The sequence below is a fragment of the Helianthus annuus genome, chromosome 9 (genome assembly GCF_002127325.2).
Source record: "Helianthus annuus cultivar XRQ/B chromosome 9, HanXRQr2.0-SUNRISE, whole genome shotgun sequence".
Taxonomy (NCBI): Eukaryota; Viridiplantae; Streptophyta; class Magnoliopsida; order Asterales; family Asteraceae; genus Helianthus; species Helianthus annuus.
Window position 1 is genome coordinate 8,305,249 of NC_035441.2, and position 9,894 is coordinate 8,315,142.

General features: G+C 40.3%; 1 non-coding gene across 1 annotated transcript; it reads right to left on the reverse strand.

Annotated features, from left to right (window-relative positions):
- Positions 1-5,132: 5,132 nt before the first annotated feature.
- Positions 5,133-5,238, reverse strand: LOC118482447. Its single transcript, XR_004868484.1, has one exon. It is a non-coding gene; the product is annotated as a small nucleolar RNA R71 (small nucleolar RNA).
- Between the last annotated feature and the right edge of the window lie 4,656 nt (positions 5,239-9,894).

Here is a 9,894-nt window from a genome sequence, read left to right on the forward strand (position 1 = left end):
GAAACTTTATTTGTAAGTATTGAAGAAAATCACAATCAACTGGATCTATGAAGAGATAACAGTCCTGAAGATCACATCAAAAAGAAAAAGATCAGATATGATAACTGAAATGCTCAGCATCTACTTCAAAGAATCACAAGTTGATAAAGAGCTGCTTTGGATTATCAGAGAAGGTCATTTCTGATGGATCTGATGATATTTCTGATGAAATATCATCAGTTTCTGACGATTCTGATCATCAGACTTTCTGATGATTTGTTCACCAGAATTTCTGATGAAGTGGTTTATCAGAAATTCTGATAAATACCCCACTTGTCTAAAACCAAGCTCTATCCTGCCACCAATGACCGAAGCAACTGACATTATTGGATATCATGATTACAAAGGCAACTTGAACGTTGGATTCAATGAATATGTCAAATTGCTACTTTATGCAGGACTTATTGCATGAATAAACTATTGTTTATTCATGTACCCGGACTTCTATAAATAGAAGGCCCAACCAGCAGAAAACAATTGAGTTTGAAGCTTAGCATTCATATACAAACACCCAAACTCCATTGCTCTTCTCACCCACAGAATTCAAGATTCATTTGTATTAGATAATAATCTTACAATCACCTTGTTAAACTATTTTGTTTCAAAGTGATATAAACTTGATAATTCTGTAGGTCTTGTTTCTAAAAGTCTGATTTCCATTTCCGCACATCTTTTTCACATCTACTGAAATCACTTGCCATATTACGAAAAAAGAAGTTGTTAAGGCCATACTGGCTCCAACACAAGTTTTATTGAATCATACTCCTTTTTCATTTCTTGAAAAGAATTTTCCTTTTCCAAACACTCTTCTGTCATTTTTGAACACTTTTCTTTCAAAATTTCATTTTCTTTTTCTAAACTCTTGCATTTTTGTGTTAGTTTTTCTTCATTATCTTTCAAAACTTTTTCATTTTCTAACATTTCTTTGCATTTATTTTTGAAAACTTATTCAATTTTAGTGAATTCAATGTCTCTTGTTTTGAATTTTTCATTTTTTTCAGTACAAGCACTGCATGTTTCCATGCATTTCTTGCACTGTTCAACAGTTTTATTTAAAACTTTAGTTTCAGTTGAAGTATTTACCTCATTAGGTGGCACTTCGGTTTTTTCTGCCTTCTGTGTCTGATCAGCTTCTCTCTTTTGTTATCCCTCACCATTATCAGCACCGATCTCTTCAACCGAACTTTCCAACTTCACGTCATCTTCTCCTTTCTTCTTCAGATCATCTTCGTTCTGCTGTTCTTCAGTAACATCTTCTTTTTCTATCACATCTTCCTCAGAAACTTTCTTCAAATCATCAACCAACTCATCAACATTCTTCTTCATTATTTCTTCATCCCTCTTTTTCAAACTTGCTTGTCATTACATCTCTAATTATCTTGTCCAGCTTCTTTAGATAATTTCTATCTTTTTCAACGTTTGAGTAGTGTTCGTCGGATAGAGGAATAACAGCCAGTACATCATTGTACACCACTTCTCATCTGTGAACAACTAGATCTCCATTTTTGTTTATGTAACATTCTCGCTTCTTGTCGTACCTTCCATAAAACTTCGCTTCTTCAAACTCTTCATGCATCTTTTGAATTCTGCAATCTGCAAAAAAATCTTTCTCTTTCCGTTTTATCTTTCAGAATTTCTTCTCTCGTTTTCTCCTTTATCTCAGCAACAAAAGCACTATGTTTGTTCGTTGATTCTGTTTTGACTTGTGCTGTGAACGTGTAACCAACAGCATCCTCTTCTGGAAGCACTTTACTCCAGTCAAACCCTTCATCATCTTGGATCACTACACATGCTCTTGAATTCTCTTTCTCATAATTTTTTTCAATTTGTTTCATTCTTGATGGTTCCTCTTTGCTTCTGTGATAAATCGCTTTACGATAGTAATCGTCTTTAAAAGGATTAGCGGTTTCTTCAACAGCAGAGTTTCTGCATTCTCTTTTGAAATGACCTTTTTACTTCCATTTGAAGCAAGTCACTTTTAATTTGTCGAATCCCAGCTTTGTTGATGGTCCACTGAGTGATTTTCTTCCAGTTATTTCCATGAACCGCTGTGCTCTTCGAATGCAGCTAGCCAAACACCATCTTAGATCAATCAGTTCCATCTCTTCTGGATCTATCTGGTTGTAATCTTCTTGTGTCAGCTCAGAATTTCCAATTTTCCCAGCCACAAAACCTTCATATGATTCCAGAATCGATGCCAGAAAACTCATTTGCTATTTAGCAGCGTTAATGCTCATTGCTGGAGAATTTTTCAGCTTTAATGCGATGTTGCAGAGAATTTCTTCAGATTCTTTAGAGTTTGAAGCTGTTGAAGATGAATGATAACCTGGATTGTAGCTTGATGAGCTTGTCTGAGAATCTTTTATCTTTTCAACACTGAATGCAGCCTTTGGCGATTCACTGACTGTCACCAAAGGTACACTGCTCTTGTAGTAAAGACCTACATTCTGTTGATCTGATGAACTGCTCATCTTGCTTTGTTTCTACAATTCAAGCTCGTGACTTTCAATCTTTTCTATTAAAACATCAAGAGTAAGCGTATTGACGGGTGGTCCATTGGACAACCCTTTTATGATGTTAAAAGACAAGTTTATCCCTCATTTAAGTGTGTAATTATCTCGAATTAGATAACTACTGTTGCTCATGTCTCAGGTGCGGTTTGGCGGCTTAAAGTGAAGAAAAATGCAGCTTTGGAAAGTTTGAAGTTGAACGGGTCGTGTGCGGAGCAAAGGATGAAACAAAGCACAAAATTCAGGTTGTCACCGTAAATTACAGTCCTACCGTAATTTACGGTGGACCTGATCTTGGCCTGGTTCCCACCGTAAAACAGTTTACTTGCACCGTAACAATTCATGTCCACCGTAACTTACGGTGGAGCCGTAAGTTACGGTGGAGTCTGTGGAATTTATGTAACTGCCACATTAATTCAGTTTTGGGGGTGTCTTTTCATCTATTCTCATCATTGGTCGGTTAGAGAACACTTTGGGGGCGATTTTGGCTATCTTGGCTTGGTTTTAGACAATTTCTAACATTCGGTTTGTGTTTTCGATTTGTATGAACATTGAATTGCTTGTTATGATGATTCACCAAGCTATGTGTGGCTAAAACTTTCGGTGATCATCTTAGGTGCAGGTTTCTCTTGAACTTTTGTGTGTTTATTTCTGAATTTCTAGAATGATAACTTGTGTTTGCTTGTTTATCATGGTGTATGCATAATTGTTTGTAGCGTGTTAATTGATAGTGCAATTTCTAGTCTCAATCGTACGTTCTTGGTGCCGTTGGCAATCGAGATATCACGGGAAGGGTTAGGGTTGGTTATTGATTAATTGGTCATCGGGAAACAACCTCGCGTTTATATAATCCGAGTACTTTGTTCCCTTTTATCACTTCAATTATCTATACACGAGTTATGTCTATGTAACTCTTTCTAGTTGGAATTACACACAATTGTTTAAAGAAACTGAATCCTAAGATGGTCATTGTTTTCCTAATCTGTTAAACAACCAATTTTGATTTGCACTTAGTTATTAATTTAGTTTTCTAAAACAACAATCTAAATCATTGATCTTTATTTTCTGCAAATTAGGTTAATTGTAGTTTAATTGCAAAGCTATATAATCGACATATTTTCCACATACTCCCTGAGTTCGATACCCTCATACCACTATCTATAGTTGTTTTTGGGATTAAATTTGCGTGTACCTACGACAGCACGTCAAATTTTGGCGCCGTTGCCGGGGAGTAGTGCGCAACGTGTGTCAGTTTGTTAGTTTTGCTTTGTTATTTTCGGGTTTACACTGGTGTGTTTAGTGTGCAGGTTCTACGGGTGCATGCATACTAGAGGCTCTCACAAAGCGTCACCATTGTCATTTGGTCCGGAAATCGAAAGAACTCTAAGGCAAAACAGGGTTTTATTACGAGAAAACCGAATCATTGGTTCACCCACTTCACCAATTACACCAAAAAACATCATGGCTGATTCACAAATTCCACCTACAACGGGTCAAACGACCTCATCATTTATACCTACTTCTACACAACCATCACCAAACACAACCATACCAAATTCCACTACAATTCCTACTCCACCTCATGACACTACACCAACCAACACCACACAACCCATTACTACCCAAGAAGAACCAACCATTACCTTTAACCCATCCACTACTATACCACCATTGTCCCATTTCTTCCCGGGTGCGGGTCCGTCATATTCAAGCCATACCATAGCACCAATTTCGACCATTGTCCATGCTACTTCAACATTTAGACCATCGAACCAAGCGGGTTTTCAATATTCAAACCTTCCATTTGGGCAATCGTCAGGAATTCAAGGAGATGGGTATGATGAAGGATTTGAGGAGTTTGAGGGTTATGATGAGGATGGGTATGCTTACGGGGGTTATGGTGATCAAGGAGAATTCGGATATGTGCAAAGTCAATCTCAAGGGATGGCAAGTGTCGGTGGAATGCAACAACAACAACAACTCGTACCACAACACATTCGGCCAAGACCACAAGGGCCACCAATGCAACATCCTATTCCATTGCAACAAATTCGGCCACAAAATGTACAACCACAATTTCAAAGACCACCTCAACGCCCACCGATGCGACAACAACAGTTTCAACAACCAATCGCACCACAAGGGCAAGTACTTAGGCCAATGGGCCCTATTCCTCCAAGAGGTAGATTCGGTGTACCAAGGAGACACCTTAGAGAAAATGTGAGGGGCATCGAAGCACATTTTAGGCCGGTAATCACTCAAAACCCTTCACCGGTAGTCATTCCTCATAATGATCAAGGGCGAACATTTGAAGTGAGGACCAACTCTTTGCAAAGTTTACCAAAGTACAAGGGGTTAGCAACGGAGGAGCCTTACTTTCATTTAGAGGCTTATGCCTCGATTTGTAACACTCTTGGGAGTCAAGGTTCTCGGCCGATGATATTAAATTGGTATTATTCCAATTTTCTTTGGAAGATAAGGCGAAGAAATGGTTCTACACGTTACCTTCGGCATCCATATATACATGGGGGGAGATGCAACAAACTTTCTTGGATGAGTTTTACACCGCCCAAAAGACCAACGATGCAAGAAAGGGGTTGAGAAGCTTCCAACAACAACATGGTGAGATGTTTCACGAGGCATTTGAGCATTTCAATATGATGATTAAAAATTGCCCTCACCATGGAATCGAATTGTGGGAATTGATGAATGCCTTCCATGAGGGGTTGAGTGCCGAAGATGCACGTGATTTGATGTCTATCACCGGTGGGACTTTTGGAACAAATTATGAGAATGATGATTGGGAGTTCTTGGAGAGCATGGCAACTACATCAAAGAGGAAAGCTCAAGCATCAAGAAGAGCCCGACCGGCCATTGCCCGACCTCAAGTGCACGCCATAGATGATGGTAATGTTCAAACTACTAACCAAATTTATGATGTTTGTGCTTTGTGTAATGAAATAGGGCATGCGGCTGAGAATTGCCAAGGGATGATGGAAGGGCAATATGAAGAAGTCCATGCGGTTCAAGGTCAAGGTCAAGGAGGGGGTGGTAGAAATTACAACAACATGAACTCTAATACCTACCATCCCGGGTTGAGGAACCACCCAAACTTTCGGTATGGGAACCCTTCAAATCAAGCTAACCCAAACTTTCAAGGTAGCCAAGGTAACTTTGGTTCACGCCAACCTTACAATAACCAAGGTGGATACCGAGGCGGGAACAATCAAGGCTATCAAAGACAATATCAAACGGGTCAAGAACAAGGGGGGTCTTCGGGTGGAAACGAGATGATGGAGATGCTAAAGAGTATGCAAATGGAGATGCAAAAACGGAACCAACTCGATGAAGTTCGAATGCAAAAGGATGAGGTTCGCGATAAAAGCATCCAATCACTAACAACCCAAATGGGTCAATTAGCAACCGACGTGGCTGAATTGAAGAAAAACAAGGGTCAACTTCCTAGCGACACTAAGGTAAACCCTTCGCATGGTACGTCACGAGGTAATGTTAATGTTCATCATGTTAGTGTTTTAAGAAGTGGGAAAGAGTTTAAAGCCAATTTGTCACCCGAATTGGTTGAGGGGGTAGTTGAGGACATCACGGGTAATGATAGTGATGATGATGTTTCACCGGTAAAACCAAAAGAATTAAATGTTAACAAACCGGGTGTGGGTGAAAATTAAGAACATGAAAAGAATGAAAAAGTTGAGGGTGAACCGAGTCAAGTTCCTTTTCCTTCGGCTTTACTTGACCCGGGAAAGAAAAACTTTATTGTATCGAGAGGTCCCCAAAAAGAGGAAATGTGGGACATGTTTAAACAAGTTAAAATTAACCTACCACTTCTCGATGCAATAAAACAAGTACCCGCCTATGCCAAATTTTTAAAAGAGCTATGTACGCAAAAAAGGCAAAACAAGAAAAAAAGTGCCTAAGCGGGTCGATTTAACCGGGCAAGTAAGTGCAGTTTTAAATGGGGAGCTTCCTCCTAAGCTCCAAGATCCGGGCACGCCATTGATTAACATACAAGTTGGTAATTTTCAAATGGCTAAGGCGTTACTAGATCTTGGAGCCGAGGTGAGCATTTTACCGGGGGGCTTATATGACCAATATGATTTTGGTCCGTTAGCAAGGGTGGAGACAACGGTTGTTTTGGCCGATTTGTCTCATAAGTTACCTCGGGGTATGGTCCAAAATGTAATCGTAAAAATTGATGAATTTTATTACCCGGTCGACTTTCTAGTCTTGGACTACTCGTCCGCGGACCCAAAACAACAACAAAACGTAATTTTGGGTCGGCCATTTTTTAGCACCGCTCATGCCGTGATCGATTGTAGATTTGGTACGGTCGACATGACTTTTGGGAATCGAAAAATGCGTTTGAATGTTTTTACTAACAATTCTAATGCTAATGGTGTTGATGAGTGTTTCATGGCAGATATAGTTGACGGATGCAACCCGCATGAGTATGAGGAGGATGGTTTGGATGTTTGCCTGTGTGATTTTTCTGAACAGGTACATACTTATGCACTCCGGGTTGAAGAGGAAAAGCAAGATGCGATGGCGTTGAAAGAAGGTAGACCACCATGGACTCATTAATTTGAAGGTCTACCGGCGGAGATTGATTCGGGTACGAAACCATAATTAGAGGAACCGCCAAAGTTGGAGCTTAAAGACTTGCCGAGCCATTTGAAGTATGTATTTTTAGGGGATAATGACACTTTACCGGTCATTATTGCCTCTAATTTGGAGTTGGCACAAGAGCAAGCATTGTTGGAAGTTTTGAAAGCAAACAAGGGAGCTATCGGATGGACGATTGCCGATCTCAAAGGAGTTAGTCCATCCATTGTCATGCATAAGATCATTACCACCGAAGATGCGAAGCCGACACGAGAAGCTCAAAGGCGATTGAATCCGAACCTACGAGAGGTAGTTAAAAAAGAGGTAATTAAATGGTTGGATGCGGGAATTATTTATCCGATTTCGGATAGTGCTTGGGTGAGTCCCACCCAAGTTGTGCCTAAGAAGGCCGGCATTCAAGTAGTCAAAGATGAAAGTGGTGAACAAATTGCCACCCGACCGGTTACCGGGTGGCGTGTATGTATTGACTACCGGAAATTGAATGCCGCCACTTCTAAGGATCATTTCCCGCTACCATTCATTGATCAAATTATTGAAAAATTATCGGGTCAAAAATACTACTGTTTTTTTGGATGGGTATTCGGGTTACAATCAAATCGCAATACACCCGGATGACCAACACAAGACCACCTTCACTTGTCCATATGGCACCTTTGCCTTTAGGCGAATGCCATTTGGCTTGTGCAATGCTCCGGCAACTTTCCAACGATGTATGATGAGTATTTTCTCGGACATGGTTGGAGAGTCGCTCGAAGTATTCATGGATGACTTCTCTATTTTTGGCACTAGTTTTGATGCTTGTCTCAACGAATTACAAAAAGTGTTAAAAAGATGTGTTGAGAAAAACTTAGTGCTAAGTTGGGAGAAAAGTCATTTCATGGTGCAAGAGGGCATTGTGTTGGGTCATGTAATTTCTGAAAGGGGTATGGAGGTGGATAAGGCAAAAATACGAGTAATATCATCTTTGCCACCTCCGAAAAATGTTAAGGGTGTAAGGTCATTCTTGGGACATGCGGGTTTTTATAGACGTTTCATTAAAGGATTTAGTGTTATCACTAAGCCTTTATGCAACTTGTTATTAAAAGATGTTCCATTTGATTTTACTAACGAGTGTATGCAAGCTTTCACTGTTTTGAAGGAACACTTGATCAAGGCTCCTATCTTGCAACCACCGGATTGGTCAAAGTCGTTCGAGATAATGTGTGATGCAAGCGACACCACTATTGGCGCAGTTTTGGGTCAACGGGTTGATAGAAAACCGGTGGTTATCTATTATGCGAGTAAGACTTTATCCGAAGCACAACTTAATTACACCACAACCGAGAAAGAATTACTAGCGGTTGTGTATGCTTTGGATAAGTTTCGTTCGTATATTTGGGGGAGCAAGGTGGTGGTTTATTCGGATCATAGTGTGGTCCGATACTTGATGGAGAAAAAAGATGCGAAGCCTCGTTTGATTCGGTGGGTATTATTGTTACAAGAGTTTGATTTAGAAATCCGAGACAAAAAGGGAAGTGAGAACGTAGTGGCGGATCACTTGTCTCGGATTCCGGTGGAAGGGATTGATGATGTTAGTGAAATCAATGAGAGTTTTCCCGACGAGCAATTACTAGCCGTTTCCACCTTCGTTGCACCGTGGTATGCTCATTATGTTAACTACTTAGCCATGGGTGCCATCCCAAGTCATTGGACCAAAAAGCGTCGACAACAATTTATGGTACAAGTGAAGCAATACATTTGGGATGAACCGGATCTTTTCAAGATTGGACCGGATCAAGTTATACGAAGGTGTGTGCCCGAGACAGAAGTGTTGGAAATTTTGACCCATGCTCATTCGTTCGCATGTGGGGGTCATTTTAGTGGGCATAAGACAGGTTATCAGGTTCTTTCATGTGGGTTTTATTGGCCCACCATTTTCAAGGATGCTTGTGAATTCGCTAGAAATTGCATAAATTGTCAAAAGATGGGAAGCATATCGAAGAGGGATGAGATGCCTTTACAACCAATCTTGGTTGTAGAGATATTTGATGTATGGGGTATAGACTTTATGGGTCCTTTTCCGAATTCGAATGGCTTTCTATACATTTTGGTAGCGGTGGATTATGTCTCGAAGTGGATTGAAGCTATTGCAACACGAACAAACGACCATTCGGTTGTTTGTAAATTTGTTCAATCCAACATCTTTTCTCGTTTTGGCATCCCGCGGGTTATTATAAGTGGTGGTTCGCATTTCAAGAACTTCAACTTTGGAAAATTATTGAAGAGGTATAGCGTGAATCACCGAATTGCCACACCTTACCATCCGCAAACGAGTGGACAAGTCGAAGTGTCCAACCGTCAAATTAAAGAAATTCTCATGAAGACGGTTAGAACGGATCAGAAGGATTGGTTGAGTAAGTTAGATGATGCATTGTGGGCATACCGAACGGCCTACAAGACTCCAATTGGCACAACGCCTTACCGGATGGTGTATGGTAAGGGTTGTCACTTGCCAATGGAGTTAGCGCATCGAGCACATTGGGCAATTAAGACGGTTAATGCGGATTATGACGAGGCGGGGAAGTTGAGAAAGTTGCAATTGAGCGAGATAGAAGAGATTCGGGATGAGGCGTATGAATGTGCATCGGCTTATAAAGATAAACTCAAGAAGGTGCATGATGCAAAACTGCGAAAGAAAACGTTTGAAGTGGGTCAAAAAGTTTGG